This window comes from Myotis daubentonii, chromosome 1 (genome assembly GCF_963259705.1).
Source record: "Myotis daubentonii chromosome 1, mMyoDau2.1, whole genome shotgun sequence".
NCBI lineage: Eukaryota > Metazoa > Chordata > Mammalia > Chiroptera > Vespertilionidae > Myotis > Myotis daubentonii.
Window position 1 is genome coordinate 158,865,491 of NC_081840.1, and position 23,369 is coordinate 158,888,859.

A 23,369-nucleotide genomic window follows, 5' to 3' on the forward strand; every position below is an offset into this window, starting at 1 on the left:
CACTGGAACTAGGATTGGCTTTCATTTTATCTTTTAAAACTCTTCATTACACAGTGTGGGAAAGGATTTTAGCTGTAAAATAATGATTTCTCCTAATATATGACATCATTCAAGAATGACAACAATAAAGATGCAATTAGCTATCCTTGTAGTCAAGTTTACCACACATTCCAGGAGTAAATATATTTATATTTTTCAGTATCTTTGAAACTCAGGTCCAGTTGTGAGAGTCAATTGCTCAGGAAAATCTTTAGAGTGAGTGATCATATCCTGGGGCAAGAGGGTCGGACTTAGTTAACTCACGTGAAGTAATAAGCCTGACCGAATGAATTCAAAGTAGTAACCACGTATTCAAGGAACACAGAATGGAAAGTGTCACTGAGACCAATCTGGTAGCAGTGATTCAATACATACATATCAAGGCATTACCCCAGAAAGAAACACACAACTCCCTTCCAAAAATTCTCTCTCAAGGCATGCACATGCAAACAAAGAGAAATCCAAGACTCACAGTTCATTTGAATTCACAGGGGAAAATTTTCGGGATGAATGTTGCTTTGACGTTGTCTTACTGATGCTGAGGGAAGCCAAACCTGTTTTTAATTGCAAAGCCAAATGGTTTATGCATGGGCTCTGCCATGCCTGTGAGAACATGTTGCTTTTATAGCCCCCTCCCCCTCCAGGAACACGAGACGAGGCTTGCCAACACTGTGTTTGAGCACGGTCACATTTGAAATGAGAAATCTTGCAGGTATTTTTAAAGGGGGAGGTGTCAATCTGTCAGAGATGTCACTATAAGTGGATCTATCTGCCTATCTGTTACCACTTGCTAATTATGGATTCGGGTGATAATTGTCATAAATCTTGCCACAAAATGTGCAATAAAATGTATTTTCTGGGAGTAGAGGGTGATGTGTGATGAGGAAGAAGCTAGAATAAGGGCTCATGATCAACAGATCACAAAGCCTGGGCTGTAGAACTGTTTCACTGTTTAATATTCCAATGAATACACATATTGTTGCATGTGTCAGGTTGCTTCGGGCAACATTGCTGGCATTCCATTATAGGAATGGTGAGTGTACACAGAGCAGAGTCTGTAGAGAAGTTTTTCTTGAGATGGCCAAAATGGCCCTCAGGAATACTCTGTACTTTTAGAACTGACCTGGAGAGGACTAAGAAAGTAAAACAGAATAAATGACTAATAAAATAAGTGTTTGTAAGGAGCTGACCAATCATGGCATAGTTAGATCCTGGAAAAAATTTTGAGATGGCCCTTAAATATTTGCTGTTCCAAGATTATTTACAGATAAGAAGAAAAGAAGTCCCACATATGTAAGGAAAATCTATGCTCTTTTAAAAAAGGTTTGACAATAAAAGGTGTAACCTAAAAAAAGTTTCTGCTTCTGTATCCAGTTCTTGAAGTCCTTGCTGCCACCAGCTGCTGACTCATTAATTGCCCCTGTCACCTTATCTCATCCTAATCTCTGCTCACTCTTCCCTCACCAGCTCTTATCTACACACACACACACACACACACACACACACACACACACACAATCACTTTAAATTTACAACCTGAGTCCAAATGTTGGGTGTGAGAAGTCCACTCTCTCCTTGGAGACATAAATTGGTACATTATTCTAGTCTATATATATTAAAGCCTAAGTGACCATTACCATTGAATGGCTGGAACGACCGGAACAGCCAGAATGACTGGAATGATCGATCGACGAGTCGCTATGACACGCACTGACCACCAAGGGGCAGACCCCCTGGTGGTCAGTGTGCTCCCATAGCCAACGCCCCACAGCTGGCCAACTGCCCATGGTCCCTCCACCCGGCCAGCCTCCATTGGCCCCTGGTGCTAAACCATTCATAGACGACTTGCTTCTGGGTCAGGGTTTCGTACATAGCAGAGCAGCTCCCTTGCTGTGATCTATTGAAAGTCAGCCCTCAGCACAAGGGTTTGTCTCGCTCCCATCCTCTCCCTTCCCCGGGGGCCTCCCGCCCACCATAGTGGCAGCACTGTGGCAAGGGAAGGAGGGGGTGTGTGGTGGAGAACTGCATGGTGGTGGGGCACCAATGGCGGCATCGGTGTCCAGTGTCTATTCCTTTTGCGCCTGGCCCAATGACCATCACCTCCTCTCCGGACCCTGAAGGACCTGGGCTGGGATGGGGAACCAGGGGTGGGTGGCAGCAGACACAGCCCCTTTCCCAGGGTGTCCAAGACCTGGCTCCCTCCTTGGGGCTGGCAGCCAACCTCCCACAGTCCCTCTTCCCATTTGTGCCCCCCCCCCCCCGGCCGGCAGGTCTTAATGGCCCGGCCCCAATAGGCCTGGCCCCAATCAGCCGGCCCTGATCGGCTCTGATCACCAGCCAGGCCTAGGGACCCCACCCATGCATGAATTAGTGCACTAGGACTCTAGTATTCTATGAAAAACTGTGAGTTTTCTTAAGGGGAGAGACATTGACTTATTATCCTCTATCCTCAGATTAAGTGCTCATTTAATATCGAAGGACAAGGGATTCCTCCTAAAAATACTTCCTCTGAGAAGTAATTTTTAAGAAAAGTTGAACTCCTAGCCATCAATGGATCAGGATGCCACTGGACATTGACACTTACCACTCTTGATGCAATCAAGCAAACGGCTCTTGGCTGTTCGAGGAAGGGAACCATAGAATAAAGGAAGCATAGTTCCTACCTATAAGTATTTTATAATCAGATTCAGACAACAGAGTCTAAGAAACTACACGCCAAGTTCTCTATTGACACAAATGCACATTTAACAGAATTCACCGGCTAAGGCTTAGCAGTGACTGGTTCAGTCAACTCCAAAGGAAGAGGAGACTAGAGCATTCTAACTCAGCTTTCAGTACAAAATGTTCTTGGATAACTCATTCTTTTGCCCACAGTCCACTCTATGTACATAGATTGGTATGACTCTGAATAATAACCCAGACATTTGCATACTTTCTGGGTTTGTTCATAGAGTCACATTTGAAGTGAGAAGTCTCCAGATATTTTTAAAGAGGAAGAGGCACTTGGAGTGCCTACCTTTTACTTCTCATCATAGACTAGAACTATTTATGTCAGGCTCCGGCTCACCTATGAAATCGTTCTCAATGAGAGAAGCAGGTACTTAGTCATAGTGCTTATATCTATCGACCACATCAGGGCACAGCTGCTATATAGCCTTCTCTGGTCTTAGTCCTAATCAAACATTCAGAGGATGTAACATCAATATAGAACTTAATACTATAAACACCTTGAAGGCAGTTACGTATCGTGGATCTACAAAATATACAGCAAGTATTAGAGAAACAACATGCATATATTACAGCCATAGTATTTGGGGGTATTACTATCACAGTTATTTAATAAAATGAAGAAATGAGGTTCAGAAATCTTGAGTGACTTGGTTAGAGGTATGTGATAAAAGCCAATTTGGGAATCCAACTCTGGTCTGTAAAACTATATTGTCATTTATGTCTTCCATTTCTCTCTCATATAGATAGACTGAAAGGTGCCATGAGGTGGAAGAAGAGATTTGTTATTAGGTAGTGTTTCTTAGGTAGAATCAGATTATTTGCTCTTGTATTTAGTTCAATGGGATAATAAAATGACAAGTAAACAGTTCTCCCTACGTTAGGGACTGGGGAGAAAAGGTATCCTATCTAATAAAAGAGAAACATGATAATTGGCGTACGACTGCTACCCTTTCCATTGGCTAATCAGTGAGATATGCAAATTAACTGCCAGCCAAGATGGCGGCCAGCAAGCCAGGCAGCTTGAAACTAACAGGAGGTTTGCTTGCTTCAGTGACGGAGGACTCCAACGTTCCCCGCCTGCCACTGCAGGCCTCTGAGCTGCAACTCTAAGCAACTATGTAATAAATATAGAAGCTAAACAAAACCCCAGAAACCTGCTTTAGTCCACCGCCGGGCTTCAGCCAGCAGGATCGCAACATTGTAAGCAAAAGGCCAGAAACCTACTTTTAGCAGCGGAGGCCTAAGAGCTGGAGCCAAGCCTCAAAGCTAAAGCTGGCCCAGAATAAAAAAAAAGAAAGAAAGAAAGAAAGGAGCGGTTGGGAGCTTTAGTCACCCCCAGCTTGAAAACAGCCCTCAGCCCCTCACCCAGACTGGCCAGGCACCCCAGTGGGGACCCCCACCCTGAAGGGTGTGTGACTAGCTGCAAACAGCCATCATCCCCTTACCCAGGCTGCCCAGGCACCCCAGTGGGGACCCCCACCCTGATCTGGGACACCCTTCAGGGCAAATCAGCCAGCACCCACCCATGCACCAGGCCTCTACCCTATATAGTAAAAGGGTAATATGCCTCGCAGCACTGGGATCAGCAGAGCCGTGAGGCCTCCTGGCACCGGGATCAGCATGACAGGGGGCAGCGCCCAAACCCCCTGATCGCCCTGTGGCTCTGTGTGTGACAGGGGGCAGGGCCACAACCTCCCTATCCACCCTGCTCTGTTCGTGACAGGGGAAGGCACTCCAACCCCCTGATCAGCCCTGCTCTGTTCCTGATAGGGGGGAGCTCCCCAACCTCCAGATTGCCCTGAGGCTCTGTGTGTGACAGGATGCGGTGCCCCAAGCCCCTGATCGGCCCTGCTCTGTGTGTGACGGGGTAGAGCCATAACCTCCTCTTCGGCCCTGCCCTGAGTATGAGAGTGGCGGCGCCCCAACCCCCTGATCAGCCCTGTTCTGTGGGTGATAGAGGGTGGCGCCCCAACCCCCTGATGGGCCCTGCTCTGTGTGTGACAGGGGGCAGCGCCCCAACCCCCTGATGGGCCCTGCTCTGTGCGTGACAGGGTACAGAGCCCCAACCTCCCTGATGGGTCCTGCTCTCTGAGTGACAGAGGGCAGTGCCCCAACCCCCTGATCGGCCCTGTTCTGTGGGTGATGGGGTGGCACTGCAACCTCCCCATCGATCCTGCCTTGAGTGTAACAGGGGATGGTGCCCCAACCCCCCAATCAGCCCTACCCTGAGCGTGACTGAGGGTGGCATCACAACCTCCCAATCCGCCCTGCTCTGTGCATGACAGGGGACGGCGCCCCAACTCCCCAATCAGCCCTGCTCTGAGCCCGACCAGGGGCTTCACCTAGGGATGGGCCTGCCCTCTGCCACCTGGGAGCAGGCCTAAGCCAGTAGGTCGTTATCTCCTGAGGGGTCCCAGACTGCGAGAGGGCACAGGCTGGGCTGAGGGACTCCCCTCTCCCCTGAGTGCACAAATTTTTGTGCACCGGGCCTCTAGTTGTTATATATGTGTGGAAAGGTGTACGAAGGGGATGAGGAAGTAGACTTTGGGAAGAGAAGATGTAATTTAATAGTGTTTGTGAATGACTTACCACCTGTCAGGCCCTGTGTTCAGGGTCTGAATGTGACAAGATGAATGACACTGGTTTCTTGTCTTCATCATCCAAAAGCGACTTAACGGTTCAGTGAGGAAGTAGACACATAAGATCTTGTCAACACAGGATAAGAAGTGATCGAGTAAAGCTCACCAAGGACTCTGGGAAGACAGAGTGAAGTGATACAGTCTGGCAAAGACCAGGGAGGTGTAGTGAATGAAGTAACAGGAATAGGGATCCAATCTCTCCAAAGCAGTGGGAGCATAAATTGTCTTGCCTTCCAAACACACCAGGAGTTCTCTGAACTATGTAGTGACCCAGGGCATGTGGGAATGAACTCAAATATAAAAGGAGAGCCTCGGAGACACCCTTCTTCTCAGGCACATGGAACTTGTCAACTAGGGCTGGGTACATGCATATTATGCAGGCCCAGTGCAAAATAAAATGCAGGGCCTCTTGTTCAAAAGGCAGGAAAAAAGTACAATTCAATACACTACTAACATATGAAGCTTTTCTCTTTCTTCCACAGACCCTCTCTGTCTGGACTGGTCACACTGTTAATTGCTATCTGTCACTCTAGGTAAAGAAAATTTTAACCATGAGCATGAATTTTATCATTTATCTTTATATTGTGCAATGCCAGTTTCAGTACAAATATAAGAAAATTCAACAATTACACAATGCTTATTATGTGGCTCATATTTGCATTTGTACTGTATTCTTACCAGAACAGTAAAAATGCTTCAGAAAACTAACTCAACTATTTTTATTTCAGTTCTTCATATATGCATATTCTAGCATCTTATCTTATGCTCTCTTCCAGTCTCTCTGATTCCATACATCAAGCATGTCAAACTCAAAGGCTAACATGGGCTAAATAAACAAGGTTTAAGTTTATGTGGGCCCCAAAAAAACAAAAGCTCAATTTTCATAGAAACGTAGATTTATTTTGATAGGGACAAGCTGAATACAAAGGGCTGAAATAAATGAGTAATCCTTAACATAAAATAATAGAACATTTTAATAAAAATTAATATTTTTTTTCTTGAACATTAACTTACCAGACACTGAATAACTACACAAATTAAGCATAACACAAATAAACCTATTTTTCTTGTTCTCCGAAAGCGAAATATTTCCTGTTGTGCACACCAAACAATTCAGTCCAAGACTAATGACATGGCAATAGGCTGCTAAAATATTTGCTGCTAGTATTAGTGGAGTGAAATGGTGCACCTGTATGTAAGGCATGTAAGGGAAATAAATGCAACACAATTATAGTAATCAGTCATTAGTGAACTTTATAGTTTGTTATTAATAATTATGTATAACAGGATATTATAAAAATTAAGTTACCAAATTTTTATTAAAATGTTTCTTACATACCGTTATATTGGCTGGGCCACAAAAATATTCATTGAGGTCTGCATGCAGCCTGCAGGCCATGAGTTTGACATGCTTGCCATACATCATGGGTCACGGGTCTCACAAATGCTATATGTGAATAGGGTGACAAGGGTTGGAGGTAACATTGTATGTGACCCGTCTACTTATATTCTCTGCTGTCTCATTGGATGTTACTTAGGAAACATTCATTCAAAGATACAATTATTAGTAATTTTGAGAAGTGACAGCAGAGCATGAAATCAAGCACAAGGTTCCTTCTAAGCATGGAGTCTGGGGTGATTGCACAGGTTGTAAGCCCACGAAGCTTGCCTTGCTGTCAACACAATTTCATCTTAGACAAAAAAGCAAGGTCAAAAGATCAAGCTGAATTCTCTGCTCTTTGACTCTTTGGCTGAGAGATCAACCATCCTTCATGTTGCAAAAGTCCTAACCAGAAATACAAACTGATTATTTAGAAGGAAGGATATATCATTGCCCAAAATGCATTTGGGTAAACTTGAACAGAAGACCAGCTGGGCATGCACACGCAGATTTGAGCCTCCTGTCCATCCTGTAGGTTCTTTGCACGGGACAGTTCAAATTTTTCTCATTGATAATAATAGGGTAAGGGAAGAATGAGGGTCCTCTGATTGTTTGACTTTTCTGGGAACTCAGACGACAAGATAAGGAGCCTGGGAACAATGGAGAGGGAAATTCTACGAATATGCTACGCTGCTTTCCTTTCCTCCAAAAACGTCATGCATGCATAAATTGATTTTCCTACTGTGCTAGATTTTCAACTACATGCTGCGTCACAGGCAAATTTTGGTTCAGTTTCCTCCTGGTCAATCATTCTCTTTAATCTCATACCCCAGTATCCTATATGGATTCCCCTGAGCATTCAAACTCCCTGGTGCCCAAATCTAAGTTGAGTTATCCTTTGGGGGGAAAAAAAACCTTAGATTTTTATAGATGTTGTTTATTCTCATTTAATGTATTTTTCTTAGAACATTGATTGTCCCAGTTTTTTGGTGTTTTTTTTTTTTTGCCAGCTTTGTATTCTACATTTTGAGAGGAGGGAGAGCATAATTTTATTACTATTAATACAATTAATTAATTGTTTTTAAATGCTTATTATGTGTCAGATACAGTTCTAAGCACTTTATGTATGTCAACTAATTTTGATACCCACAATGACTCCGAGGGCTTGGTGCTTTTGTTAAAACTATTTTAAGGGCAACAGTTCTGCAGTCAGGGTCTGAATCCTGGTTCAGCCAGCATTAACTGGGAGGCTGTGGGCAACTCAATCACTTTGTGCCTCAGTTTCTTTGCTGACAAAATAATAGCTTCCTCATAGAGTAATTGCATTAAATAAGGCCATAGGTGTAAAATGTCTAGAACAATGCATAGCAGATAGTAACATTCAATAAATGTTAGCTATGCTTATTATTTTGTTACTCCTTGTCCTGCAGTGAGGGCTTTCTATTGAGTGTCTGTATGCCTTTGGATTAACTATTTAATCTCTCTGGGCCTCTTTTTCCTCATTGCCAAAGCTGGAAAAATATGGAATTTTGGTAAAGATTAATTGAGGCAATGCATGGAAAAGGTTCAACACAGAGCTGGGCATGGAGTAAATTCCTCATTCTCACTTCACTGATTCTTGATAAAATTATAATGTCTCATCTTTCTTTATTTTAATTGAGAACTAATTTATTGAGAGCATTGTATAAGCTTAAGGTGTACACCAGTTGTTTGCAACCAGTGTGCCCTAAGAATTTTTTTAAAACATGCAATATCTTACTGTTTAGTCAGGGACACTGACCTGACCTCTTTTCTTTTAGATTGTTAAATAAAAGAATGACAACAGCCAACACAATAGCTGTCTGTCATGAATAAATCAAAATTATACCTATTTTTTCATAGTGGTAAAAATATAATATATTATTGGTGTGCTGCACAATTTTAGTAATTATATGTGCCATGAGATTAAAAAAATGGTTGAAAATCACTGTTGTACAATGTTGATTTGATACATAAGATTAAGTAACAGCTTTATCTTTTCTTTTTTTTGTGGTAAGAACAATTAAGATCTGCTCTCTTAGCAACTTTGAAGTTTATAACACAGTATCGTATTGTTCTTCATTAAATATCCAGAATGTATTTATCTACTATTTGTAATTTGTACCTTAATGTTTGTTCTTGAATCATTAAAATATCCATAGCAACCTACATGAATCATTAAAATATCCACAGCATCCTACATATAGTCTCATGCTTAACATTTTTTCTTCTTTCCCTGTAGACCCTGAGCTCTGTTCAGTTTTTCCTTCTCCCTCTTCTCATCATTAAATTCTACTTGTACTTTTATAGCACATTTTTCTGGCACCTCCCTCCACACCAGTGCTCTGTTTTCTGTTTGGGTCCGAACAATGACCTGAGTTTATAATTTAATAGGTAATTCTGAGCTTCACCAGTGTGGCTGGCCAGCATTCTAAGACAGCATTAAAGACGATGCGAAGGATGGAAGCTGGATACTAGAGAATAATTTAAATTATGAAAGTACTCTCATAGTTGGTAGGTTCAAATGTCCTTGCCTTTGACTGAGATTTTCTGCTCACTTTTGGATGTATGAAATATAATGGTAACCACTAACACTGGTTTATCATTTCCTTTCTTAATCTAACATTGGTTTGCCATCTCTTTCCTTAATCATAGCTACTATTTCTTTTTTATTCTCCAAGTTTTTTCCTCCTATTTTATAAAGGAACGAAAAAGAAACCTCATTAGATAGTTTCTTCAGGTATATTTAAGATCGAAATTTCCTATGTATTTAATTGTAGTTGAAACCAACAGTTACGTTTATTTCTGTCTCTTGAATACTATTTCTGATCAATAACTCATAATTAATAAATTTAGAAATGCAACATTTTATATTCTACTTTAGGCTACTCACCTTTTTTAAAAACTCAGTTTGCCTTGGAGAAAAATGGTACAATAATACTTTATTGTGGAATGGGATTAAAATGAATTAATTAAGGTTTATAAAATAAATTGAATTCAAGTGGACTACTTAAAAGCTCCTTTGAGTAAAACCATCCCATGTTTTATAACTTGAAATGTAATTCTTCCTCCAAAGCAGGTTAGTTCAGAGCTAGTAATTCCAGTCACTGGCTTTATTTATATAACTGCTCAGGCTCCATTCCTGACTCATCTTTCCACCATCCCAGGGCCTCATTTGCTCAGACTTTACCTGCCACAGGCTTGTTGAGTCATCTAATTGAATGACAGAGAGCCACTTTTTCCACACCCTCAAATTTAGATTTTAAAGAGCATATGAATATAAAATTCATTACAAATGGACATTTAGAATTTACAAGCTTCTTCATAAGACTGATATTTACAACCTTTACTGGGAACTTATATTCAAAATTTATCAACAGCTATAAAATTTTTTATGATATAGTGGAGTTCTCTCTTAGGAAGCAAAGGTCTTGATTTAGCTACAGTTCAACCAATATTCTATTTTGTGATTTTGTTTTGATTACATATCCCAGTCTCCTCACCCATGAAATGTAAAGAATAATATTACTGTAACTTTATAGAGATAGTGTGACGACGAAAGAATATAAAGTATGTGGGGGAAACTTTGCAACCCCACAAATGAGTTAAGCCTGTGACAAGTGTAACTAGGATCATGTGCTGTAATACACATGTACAAAGCAAACTGAAGATATAAATAAATTAGATCCCCCTTTTTGCATTATACCATCTGAAATATTGACCAGACATCTAGAACAAAGTGTTTTTAAAATATTTTCTGGCCTGTACTTTCTTCCTTAAGCCTCAACTTTTTATTTCACTTCATGTTCCATCACCACCTAAGATATTTACTGCTAGAGTCTTGTTTAATTGTTTCTATAAAGAAAGAGGTTTATAAATGAATTCCGAAGTTATCTTAAACAAAATCTAACTTGCTTTTCTTTATATAATACAAATTCCATTTAGTTGCTAGTTTATTCTTTCCAGAAGGGACATTTAATCTAATTGGCCATTTTAGAGTTAAGATTCTTTCCCCAGAGAGCAGAGCAGACCTTCCCTTATCTTTAGTCCACGAGTTTGCATTAAAAAAGCAGTAGTACAGCTGCTGGGAGGCCATTCCCGCACCCCTAAAGACCAGTCATCTCTTTCTGCATGTTGTACAAAGTCTCTTGTCCAGATAGAAAGATCACAAGAGGTGGGAACTCACTACTCGGGAAATTGTTAATATATAAGGTTTGGAAATGTCTATTCTGGAGAGCCTTCTACCAAGACAAGGGGGATCTTAACTATGTTCCCCATTAAGTTTTAAAAAAACTAAGTCTTAGAAGGGATTTTTTTCTTGTTTTATTGACAAATATTTGACATACGTGTCTGTTTTAGTTTAATGTGTTCTGCATAATGGTTTGATTTACATATACAGGGTGGGGCAAATGTAGGTTTACAGTTGTTCACATGGAAAATAATATAATAATAAATAATAAAACAAGGATAAACCGTTTTTTTGTACTCACAATTGTAAACCTACATTTGCCCCACTCTCTATTGTGAAATGATCACATTAGGTTTAATGAACATCTATCATCTCATATAAATACAATAAAGAAAATTTCTCCTTATGATGAGAAATCTTAGGATCTACTCTCTTAACAACTTTCTATATATTATAAAGTAGTGTTAACTATAGTTATTCATGTTGTACCTTACATTAGAATACAACTTTATTCATTCATTCATCATTGATGAACACATACATTGTTTCCATGTCTTAGATATCCTATATAATAAAGAGGCAATTGCAAATTGACCATCACTCCAACATACAAGATGGCTGCCCCAAGATGGCTGGCAGGGGAGGGCAGTTGTGGGCAATCAGGCCTATAGAAGAGGGCAGTTAGGGGTGCTGGGCCAGCAGAGGAGGACATTTGGGGACAACCAGGCCTGCAGGAGAGGGCAGTTGGGAGCGACCAGTCCTGCAGGGAAGGGCATTTAGGGGCTATTGGGCTGGCAAAGGAGCAGTTAGGAATTGATCAGGCTGGCAGGAGAGTGCTTAGGGGGTGATCAGGCTGGCAGGCAGAAGTGGTTAGGGGCTATCAGGCAGGCAGGCAGGCAGGAGAGCAGTTGGGAGCTACCAGTCCTGGTGGGATCGGGCCTAAATGGGCAGTCTGACATCCCTCGAGGGGTCCCAGATTGGAGAGGGTGCAGGCTGGCTGAGGGACAACCCCCCACCTCTTGTGCACGAATTTTGTGCACCGAGCCTCTAGTTGTAAATAATGCTGCTAGAAACATGAGGTTAAAGGTATCTTTTCGAGTTAGTGTTTTCATTTCCCTTGGATATGTTTCCAGAAGTGGTAGTTCTATTTTTCATTTTTTTTGGGGGAACTTCTATATTGTTTTTCATACAGGCTACACTAGTTTACACCCCATCAACAGTGCACAAGGGTTCGTTTTTCTCTACATCCATTCCAGCATCTGTTATCTCTCATCTTTTTTATGATGGTTGATAGTCAATTCTATTTTCTGCTAATTCTTTCCAGTTGTCCACCCCCCCAAGCCCACTCTTTCATCCATTATTTTCCAGGACCCACCCCCAAACCTACTGAAATTGTCTTAAAAAAATCCAGATACCCTAATGATTACCTCATCTCTAAATGTTGCTCCCAAATTTCTTTATTACCTGAGTTTCCATTAACTCTATCTCATTCATCTGCACTTTCTGGATATTAAGTGAGAGAAGAAAACATGGATAAAAATAGGTGGCTGCCAAAACCGGTTTGGCTCAGTGGATAGAGCGTCAGCCTGCGGACTGAGAGGTCCCGGGTTCGATTCCGGTCAAGGGCATGTACCTGGGTTGCGGGCACATCCCCGGTGGGGGATGTGCAAGAGGCAGCTGATAGATGTTTCTCTCTCATCGATGTTTCTAACTCTCTCTATCTCTCTCCCTTCCTTTCTGTGAAAAATCAATAAAATATATTTAAAAAAAAAACAGGTGGTCACATGGTATAAGTGAAGGGAGATGTCATGAGATAGAACAAGAAGAGGGAAGGTTGGGTTGAAATGATCAATTCTACATCTGAGGAAGCTGGAAAAAAATAGTGAAAGATGGAACCATCAGTCCATGGTAACACAGAACAAACAAATATTAGAAGCAGAGATTTCACTCAAGAAAATAACATAGGCAGTGGTGTTGGTGGTGGTGGAGTTATAACACTCCTGGGTTACTCTTATAGACTTGGGACTATAATTCATACGTAAAACAATCTCTTTAGTGTAAAGATAGGTCACTCACAAAATATTTACTTGCTTGCTAATCCATTTATTTTATGCCAAGTAATCCTAATGCAGAAATACCCCATTTAACACCCAACATGTTTGCAGCAGTTCTTGTGTAAACATATCCTTAATTACCTATATGCCTATATTTGTGATTTTACCTTTCTGTTTTACTGTAAAAATTTCAAATGATTGTAGGTCCCACAATAAGGCTATTGCCAGTACTGTTCTTCTAGGTTAATGTTAAGCTACTGATGACTGCTTTCTAGATGCCTCTGTCCAGTCAGCTGTGCACCCCCTGAATAGTTGTGTGGTTTAGATTAGATCTCCCCAGTTTGTTGATGAGAATGTCAGGTAGGACAGAATCAAAGGCTTACAGAAGTCTAGAGAGATTACATCTATTGCATCCTTTTTATCTACAAGGCCTGTCACTCTATCATAGAAGGAAATTAAATTGGTCTGGCATGATTTGTTCCTCTAAAAGCCATGCTGTTTGCTACCCAGTTCGTTATGTTCTTCTAGGTGATTGCAAATTGATCATTTTGATGATTTATCTTAGCAGCTTCCCTGGCACTGTGTTTTTGGCTGACCAATATTTCCTTGTCCTTCTTTTAACGATGGACATTTCATTTGCCTTTTTCTCTTCCTTAAGGATTTTCCTTGATGTGTATAATTTTTTTTATCATAGCTGATTGAGATCTGACAACATATTTTAAAACATTCATTCCCATATTGTTACAATCTGTCATTTGTGTAATTTTCAACAATTGACTATTAATTCCACCTATATTTATTCCTTCCTTCTATCAATTCATTGAGTCACTTATTTAACATTCATTGAGAATCTAGAATTTGAGAAAACAATAAATTTATAAACAATGAACTTTCTTGAGAAATACATAGTGCAGAAGACATAAAAATAAAGTGATTATAATACAGTGCTGAATGCTCTGTAATAGGGGTAAGACGGAACACCTATAATAAGCATTTATCCCAGTAAATCAGGCTTCTTAGAGGGGGTGATGTCTAAACTGGCTCAGCAGGAGTTAGTGGATGTTAGAGAAAGTTATGGGAAGAGAGAGAGAGAAAGTAGAATAGAGAGAGATTCCAGGTAAAAGGAATATAATTTATAAAGGTACAGCTATGAGAATTTAGTGAGTTTGGGGGCTCATGGCAGTGGAGTAGGATTAGAGCATAGACTTTCTGTGCCTGGGCACTGGGGAAGCAGGATTGTAATAGAGCTGGAGAATATGGCCGTGGCAGACTATGATAATCTTGAATGTCAACAAAATAATGTTGGGATTCTTCTTGAGTGCAATGGAGGGTATTCAAACCTCATTCAGCTATCTTTTTTATTGAGTAACTATTGTTTTAATAACATGGATGGTATTAAGTAACAGAAGTAGATAGAAAAAAATTAGAATATAATATCACTTCTCAAGTACCTTGCAAAATACTGAAGGAGTGAGAACTTACAGACACAAATCAATTAAATTACAATATAAGTAGTTTAGATAAGGGCCAAATAAGTCTTTTGGAGAAGAGTTATGGGGAGTTCAGAGAGCAATCTTGAGGTTGGATTTATCTATTTTATTTAAATTAAAGATGAAGGAAGAAAGATGTCTGGTTTCCATTATTCGGGAAGATTCTAAACATCATGCATTCAAATTATAAATAATACTTATATGTCTACAGTTGTTCATTATCAGCTACAAACTTAGTTTGCCCACGTTCTTAGTCCCCACTTCCATAGTAAACATCAGAAAAAAGACAAAAGCAAGTGGGAACTGGGCTATTTCTCTTTATTATAGTGATAAATTAAATATTTTAAACCAACTCCCTTTGTGAGAAAAAATAGACAGTTTGGGGGGAAAAAAGTTTTAAAAGTCTGATTAAGACTGCCAGCTGCAAGGAAGAGGCTGGGTTGGAGAATGGAAGCAGAGAGGAAAAAGAAAAAAGAAAGAAAAAACTCATGGGCATGGGCCACAGTGTATTGATTGCCTGGGGAAGGTAGTGGGGGTGGTGGAGGAGGGCACAGGGGGGATAAATGGTGATGGACGGAGACTTGGCTTGGGGTGGTGAACACACAATACAGTGCACAGATGATGTGTTGTAGAATAGTGCGCCTGAAACCTGTATAATTTTGTTGACCAGTTTAATGTAATAACCTCAGTTTTGGGAAAAGTTTTTAACTATTGTTTTCCCTTCTTTTTCTCCCAAATATGGCGAGAATAAGTGGCACTTTTGACAGTCTCATAGGGCTAAGGAACAGGTATTGATGAACAGGAATCACTCAAGCTTATAGCTACCTGTAAACACTGTTACTCTAGTTAAGACCCGAGGCTCCATCCTAGGAATATGAATGAACCAGGAGTAGCTTCTACAACCAGAGAAACTCAAGTTTGCACCATGTCAACCCACAATATTAGATTAATTGTTTACTGAAGCATTAGTACTTAATTGGCATTAACCTAGTTTGCCATTTTTAAAAACTATCAACAGGAGAATTCACATTCTTTTTCAGCGGGCATAGAACATCTTCCAGATAGACCATGTTATGAGAATAAAACAAATTTTAAAAACTAAAAGAATTAGCCCTAGCCAGCTTGGCTCAGTGGATAGAGCGTCAGCCTACGGACTGAGGGGTCCCAGGTTCGATTCTGGCCAAGGGCACATGCCTGGGTTGCCGGCTCGATCCCTAGTAGGGGGTGTGCAGGAAACAGCCAATCAATGATTCTCTCTCATCATTGATGTTTCTATATTTCTCTCCTTCTCCCTTCCTCTCTGAAATTAATATATGTATATATATATATATATATATATATATATATATATATTAAAAAGTAAAAGAACTAAAGTAAAAGTAAATTTGCTCTTACTACAATGAAACTATATTAGAAACCAACAGAAAGATCTTTGGAAAATTCTCAATTATTTGGAAATGAAAGAATATATTTCCAAATATCCCATGGGTCAAATGAGAAATAAACAAGAAAATATAAATATTTTGAATTGAATTAAAATGAAAACACAAGTTATAAAAATTTGTGGAATGCAGCCAAAGTGTAACTTAGAGAAAAACTTATAGAGTTGAGCAACAAATTAGAAAAGAGAAAACATCACAAATCAGTGACCTCAGCTTGCAAATTAAGAAATGAGAAAAGAAAAGGCAAATAAAACTCAAAGTAAGTGCAACAATAGAATTTGAAGAACTAGAGGAGAGAATTTACTCAAATAAATATCAAGACAAACGTTTTCATTTTATTTATTTATTTATTTATTTATTTATTATCTTTATTGCTGAGAGTATTATAGATGTCTCCCCTGCACCTTGCTTTTCCCACATTGCCCTCCTCCAAACAGATCCCGCCTCATCCCAGGCCTTCACCATCCTATTGTCTGTGTCCATGAGTAATACACATATAAATTCTTTGGTTAATCTCTTCCCGCCTCCCTCCCCACTTCCCTCTGAAATTTATCAGTCTGTTCCATGTTTTCATGCCTCTGGTTCTATTTTATTCATCAGTTTATTTTTTTCCATTAGATTCCTTGTTCATTAATTTTTATTTTTAAATTAAGTTGTTGATAGATATGTATTTATTGCCATTTTATTGTTCATCTTTTTTATCTTTTTTTTTTCTTTCTCTTAAAGAAGACCCTTTAACATTTCTTGTAATACTGGTTTGGTGGAGATGAACTCCTTTAGCTTTTTCTTGACTGTGAAGCTCTTTATCTGACCTTCAATTCAAAATGATAGCTTTGCTGTGTAGAGTTATCTTGGTTGTAGGTCCTTGCTTTTCATCACTTGGAATATTTATTGCCACTCCCTTCTGGCCTGCAAAATTTCTGTTGAGAAATTAGCTAACAGTCATATGGGCACTTCCTTGTAGGAAACTAACTGTTCTTCTCTTTCTGCTTCTAAGATTCTCTCTTTGACTTTAGCCCTTTGCATTTTAATTATGAATTGTCTTTGTGTGGGACTCTTTGGGTTCTTCTTGTTTGGGACTTTCAGTGCTTCCTGGACTTGTATGTCTATTTATTTCGTCAGGTAGGGGAAGTTTTCTGTCATTATTTCTTCAAATAGGTTTTTAATTTCTTGCCCCCTCTCTTCTCTTTATAGTACCCCTATAATGCAAATGTTGGTACACTTAAATTTTCCCAGAGGCTTCTTACAGTATCTTCAGATTTTTTGATTCTGTTTTTCTCTTCTAGTTGTTTTTTCTTTTGCTTCCTCATATTCCAAATTGCTAACTTGATTCTTGGTGTCTCTACTGTACTGTTAATTCCCTGTAAATTATTATTCATTTCAGTTAGCGTATCATTCATTTCTGACTGATCCTTTTTCATGTCTTTGAATTTCTCACTAATTTTCTTGAAAAGCTCAAGTTTCTTGAGAATCCTTATAATAATTGTTTTGAACTCTGTATCTAGTAGCTTGCCTGCTTCCATTTCATTTAGTTCTTTTCCTGGAGATTTCTTCTGTTCTTTCATTTGTGACATGTTTCTTTGTCTCTGCATTCTGGCTGCTTCCCTGTGTTTGTTTCTATGTATTAGGTATAGCTGCTATGTCTCCTGGAATTGGTAGAGTGGCCTTGTGTAGTAGGTGTCCTGTAGGACTCAGTAGCGCAGTCTTCCAGTCATCTGAGCTGGGCACTCTAGGTGTGCCCCTGTGTGGGCTGTGTGCATTGTCCTGTTGTAGTTGAGCACTTATTGCTGTTGACATCACTGGGAGGAATTGACTCCCAGGCCAATTGGCTGTGAGGACTAGTTGCAACTACAGCATAAGAGCTTCTGTGCAAAAGACACTCCTATGGAGCAGGACCTACTTCAGTAGGGCTTTGGTGCTCACTAAGTTTGCCCTTGAGTGCATTGCTTGTGGATTGGTAGAGTTGTAATTTGGCATGGTCTGAAGCTATCCACCAGGTGCACTAGCTCTGGGGCCTCCACAGAGGTGCAAAGTCAGCCACTACATTTTTTCTGCCGGGAGCCACCTGGAAGAAGCTACAGCACAAACTGCAGATGGCTGCTGCTTGTGTTAGGCTACGAGGTGCTCAGGAGAGGCCAAGCTGTGCACCTTGGCAAACTGCTGTGAGTGCTGGGCCTGGGGCCTCTTATCCAGAAGTATGAGTCACACTCAGTCTAGCTGATGCTTGTTTGAGAGATTTTAGGCAGGTCTGAAGTCTCAGCCAGAACAGGCCATTCTAATGGAAAAGACACTGCAAACAGCTGGGGTGGGACTTAAAATTGGGTAGGGACCTCAGGGAATCACCAGGGCAGGATGAACAGTGGGTCAGATTGATAGAGACTCAGATATGGTGCCTACCAGTCATCTCTGCATTGGGGTGGTCTCAGCATAAGAACCATGAACCCTGCAAGCACCCTTGTCTGGGAGAAAGCTTCCCCCAAGTTCTTATTCTGATGCCAGACAATCCAGTTATTCCACATATATCCCTGGATCCCCACAAGCCGCTGCCCCTGGACTGGAGCTTAGAGGGAGAGAGTTTGTGTAAGTTAAAATTCAGTCCCTTTAAGAGGATCTTCCTTCGACTCCAGAAGCCTCTGTGTCACTAAGCCACAATTCCTGCTGGTTTTTATAACCCAAAGTTACAGGGACTTTTCTTCCCAGCTCTGGAATCATGGGCTGGGGGCCTGGTTTGTGGCTGGGACCCTTTGCTCCTCATGAGTGGCCTCCTCAGACAAGATATTCCTCCCAATTAAACAAAACAACCCACAGGTGGGTGTGGACCAGCCAGTTCTATGTTTCTACCCCTCCTACCAGTCTCAATGCACTTTCTTCTTTAATTCTATAATTGTATGACTTCCATTCAGCCAGATTTCAGATGTTTCTGAATGATAGTTGTTCTATATTTTAGTTGTAATTTTGGTGTGATTGTGGGAGGATGCAAGTATTGTGTTTACCTACCTACCATCTTGGCTCCCCTATCAAGACATATTTATAAGAAACACACATTAAGATAATCTAGTGTTGTCACAAAAAAATATGAATAGAATTAAATAGAGAACTCAGAAATAGATGTATGGTTAATTGAACACTTGTTTTTGACATTGTTTTTGACATTGGGGAAAAGGTGGTCTTTTCAATAAATGATACTGCATTAATTGGTTAACCATATGAAAAGGAATTACATTTGACTGCTATCTATTACCATACACAGACCTATTTCAGGTGGATTATACCGAACTATAACTTCTGAAATATAACATAGGAAAATATGTTCATGATGGATAATGAATTATTAAGTAAAAATATGTAAAATATAAAAATTACTAGCCATAAAGAAAAAGATTGAGAACTTAGATTACATAAAATTTAAGAAATTTTGTTCATCCAAATTTTGTAAGTAAAATGCAAGCTACAGAGCATGAAAAGGTTTTTTGGGACACATAACTAACATAACTACAAATATCCAATATATAATGTGCTCCAACAAATTAAGCATGTGAAAGATATATCACCCAATAGCAAAATGGGCAAAACACTTTAACTGGCACTTATTAGCAGAGGATATGTATTTAACATCTAGTAATCGGGGAAATGCTATTTAAACCACAATTATATAACATCATTCATTCACCCTCCACTCCCCCCAAAAAACTAAAATTAAAAAGACTGATATTACCAAGTGTTGGCAAAGGCAGAAACACAGGAATTCTAACCCATTGTTTGTGATAATGAAAAGTGGTACAACCACATTGAAAAATATTTTGGCATTAGTTATTATGACTATGTTACAATTATATATTATGATTATACTAGAGCCCAGTGCATGAAATTCGTTCATGGGGGGTGAGGGGTGGTTGTCCCTCAGCTCAGCCTGTACCCTCTCCAATCTGGGACCCTTTGGGGGATGTCTGACTGCCGGTTAAGGGATTGGGCCTTAACCGGCAGTCAGACATCTCTCTCACAATCTGGGACTGCTGGCTCCTAACTGCTCACCTGCCTTCCAGCCTCATCGCACCTAACCACTCCCCTACTGGCCTGATCGCCCCCAACTTCCCTCCCCTGCTGGCCTGATCGCCCCCAATTACCCTGCCCTGCAGGCCTGGTTGTCCCTAACTGCCCTCCCCCGCTGGCCTGTTTGCCCCCAACTGCCCTCCCCTGCCAGCCTGATCGCCCACAACTGCCCCCTCCTGCCCGCCATCTGGTGGCAGCCATCTTGTGATGGCGTCACGCAATGCCACCTAGGCTTTTATTATATAGGATGTTACGATTCACTATGACCTGACTTTCCACTTCTTGGTATATACCCAAAGAAAAATGTGAATATCATAAACAAGAATGCTCATTTCAGAATTACTTTTCCAAGTTAAAAATTGAAAACAACTTCAGAACCATCAACACTATAAAAAACATGTCTGGTGAAATTTATATAGCAATGAAAAGAATTAAAGCTCTGCTCAAAATGTAGTTAAATGTCACAAGCATAATGTTAAGTACAAAGACCAACACATTAAAAATGCTTATGTGTGTTTTTAGTTACATAAGATTTAACAAATAGGCAACATCTACACTAATAAAAGACAAAGATGCAAACTGACCGTACCTTTGCTATGCCTTAAGCCATGCCCACCAGCCAATCAGAGCAATTATATGCAAATTAACCCAACCAATATGGCAGCCAGCAGCCACGGAGCTGGAGAAAGCAGGAGGCTTGGTTGCACCAATGATGGAGGAAGCCAAGCTTCCCAGCTGGCTATGAGCTCCACTGAAGGCAACAAAGTTTCAATTATAGAAGGTAAATAAACCCCAGATACCTGCTCTCAGCTGGCTGTGGCCACGGAGCTGGAACAAGCAGGAGCTGGCTCTGAGCTCCACTGAAGGAAACAAAGTTTCAATTATGGAAGGTAAATAAATCCCGGAATAAAAAAAAGGAAAAAGAAGAGGCTGGGAGCTTCCTTTGCCAGGGGACTTGGCCAGCCTGAAAATGGCCCCCAGCCCCTCACCCAAACTGGCCAGGCACCCCAGTGGGGACCCCCCACACTAAAGGGGGTGTGGCCAGCTGCAAACAGCCATCAGTCCCTAACCCAGGCTGGCCAGGCACTCCAGTGGGGACCCCCACCCTGAAGGGAGTGTGACCAGCTGAAAATACCCATCAGCCCCTCACCCAGGTACCCCAGTGGGGACCCCCAACCTAAAGGGGGTGTGGCCAGCCTGAAAACAGCCATCAGCCCCTCACCCAGGCTGGCCAGGCACCCCAGTGGGGACCCCCACCCTGAAGGGGGTGTGACCAGCTGCAAACAGCCATCAGCCCCTCACCCAGGCTGGCCAGGCTCCCCAGTGGGGACCTCCACCCTGATCCGGGACACCCTTCAGGGCAAACCAGCTGGCTCTCATCCGTGCACCAGGCCTCTATCCTATATAATAAAAAGGTAATATGCAACTGACCCTAACAGCAGAAAGGCTGGGAATGACTGGTCACTATGACACACACTGACCACCAGGGAGCAGACGCTCAATGCAGGAGCTGCCTTCTGGTGGTCAGTGCACTTCCACAGGGGTAGCTCTGCTCAGCCACAAGCCAGGCTGATGGCTGCCAGTACAGCGGTGGTGGTGGGAGCCTCTCCCGCCTCCTCAGCAGCACTAAGGATGTCTGACTGCTGCTTAGGCCTGCCCCCTGCTGGCAAGTGGACATCCCCTGAGGGCTCCCGGGCTGCCAGAGAGATGTCTGCCTTCCAGCTTAGGTCCAATTCCCCAGGGAGTGGGCCTAAACCAGCAGGTGGTCATCCCCCAAGGGGTCCCAGGCTGCGAGAGGGCACAGGCCAGGCTGAGGGACCCCCTGAGTGCACAAAGCCTCTAGTTTTAATAAATAATTTAGAAATGTATGGATAGGTAATAAAGCTGTAAATAAGAGCAAGGAGTGATAGTTATAAAAGTGCGTAGTCAGAATATTTCCACTGGGGGGTGGGTGCGGCAAGGATTTTGAGCAGGATAAGCTTCCAAAGTGCTGGCAATGTCTGATTTCTGGAACACTGAGGAGTTGACATTGATTTTTAGGTATGGTAATTCACTGAATAGTATACTTATATCTTGTGTACTTTTCTATGTATATATTATGTTTTACATTCATTATTATTTAATGTAGAGAAAGAAAAGAAGTTACAAAAATCACAAGCATAGTAAGTGGAAGTGACCTTGATGTTAGAATTATAAGTTAGCCCTAAACTCTCTTCTTTCTACACTGGCTGCTTGCTTTGAACTTCTTTCTCAAATACTACATGTAATTTCACCAATTATAGCTTCATTCTGGCATACTAAGTATCTTTTGTAAAAATGCAAATATTTCTGGTAGTTTGAAGGGCTGTCATCACAAGTCTCTTGTTTCCAGGCCCCAGAATTCTAACATGTCTACAATGATTCATTTTCTTTTTACAGGTTAAATTGTCTTTTCTGAACTAGACAGGAACTTAACTGCCATTTATAACATTGTTTCTGAAGAGGTTCAATTCAGATTTAAATTCCAAAAAAAAAAGTATTGCAATATGAGCTATTTGTCATTTGGGGAATACCTGAAGAGTGACTAACATTATATAAGGGAGAAGTGATAGGATTTAGCTTTGGGTTAACTGGTCTAAAGTTTGGTTCTACCAATTATTATCTATTTTACTGTGATAAAAGTATTAGTTTATGAGTCTCAATTTACTCATATGTAAAATGTGGGTAAAAATAGCTATCCCGAGGAGATGTCATGGGGCTTGAATTATATAAAACACAATATAAATGTAAGAAATAAATATTTGAATTTATAATCAAAGGAAGAAATTTGGATGTAAGAGATAAAACAGACTAATAAGAATGTCATGTAGGACTAAATCATTGTTTCATTTAGCTGTTATTCCCTCTCTCACACTGTCAGTATTTTGAGCAACTGCCTCATAATTGAATCCCTCTCTACCATTCTCAGAGGCTCAGAAAGTATACATGGAATACTCACTTAACTTTTGAAACCTTTGTGAATTCATCATCCATATTTGCATCTGAACTCCTGATCTATAATTTCTACAAGGGAAAAGAGAGTGCATGGCATACAATCAAGCACAAATATTTGTTGAACCTGTTTAAAATTCATCTTGAACCTCCTTATATCTACAACCTGAACCACATCTTAAGATGGAATGATCTGTGTATGCCCTATCTGCTAGCACAAGTGCGCACTCTTACTTCTCCTATGACAAATGTCATGGGATTTAGAATATTCTGCCTGGATTTAGGATGTAAGAAAGGTGACCCACACCATTTGAAGCCATAGTCAACAGTGAGGGAGGCTCTGAGAATTTTTCTTTGAAATCCTCAA

The 23,369-nt window shown here is 40.8% G+C and overlaps 2 long non-coding RNA genes across 2 annotated transcripts in view; one reads left to right on the forward strand and one right to left on the reverse strand.

Moving 5' to 3' along the window:
- Positions 1-619, reverse strand: part of LOC132215540 (uncharacterized) — a 49,286-nt gene extending 48,667 nt beyond the window's left edge. Inside the window, exon 1 of the long non-coding RNA XR_009448538.1 lies at positions 512-619. This is a non-coding gene — a long non-coding RNA (uncharacterized LOC132215540). The remainder of the gene's footprint in view (positions 1-511) is intronic.
- Positions 1-23,369, forward strand: part of LOC132215546 (uncharacterized) — a 44,922-nt gene that overhangs the window by 2,014 nt on the left and 19,539 nt on the right. Inside the window, exon 3 of the long non-coding RNA XR_009448541.1 lies at positions 9,202-9,321. This is a non-coding gene — a long non-coding RNA (uncharacterized LOC132215546). The remainder of the gene's footprint in view (positions 1-9,201; positions 9,322-23,369) is intronic.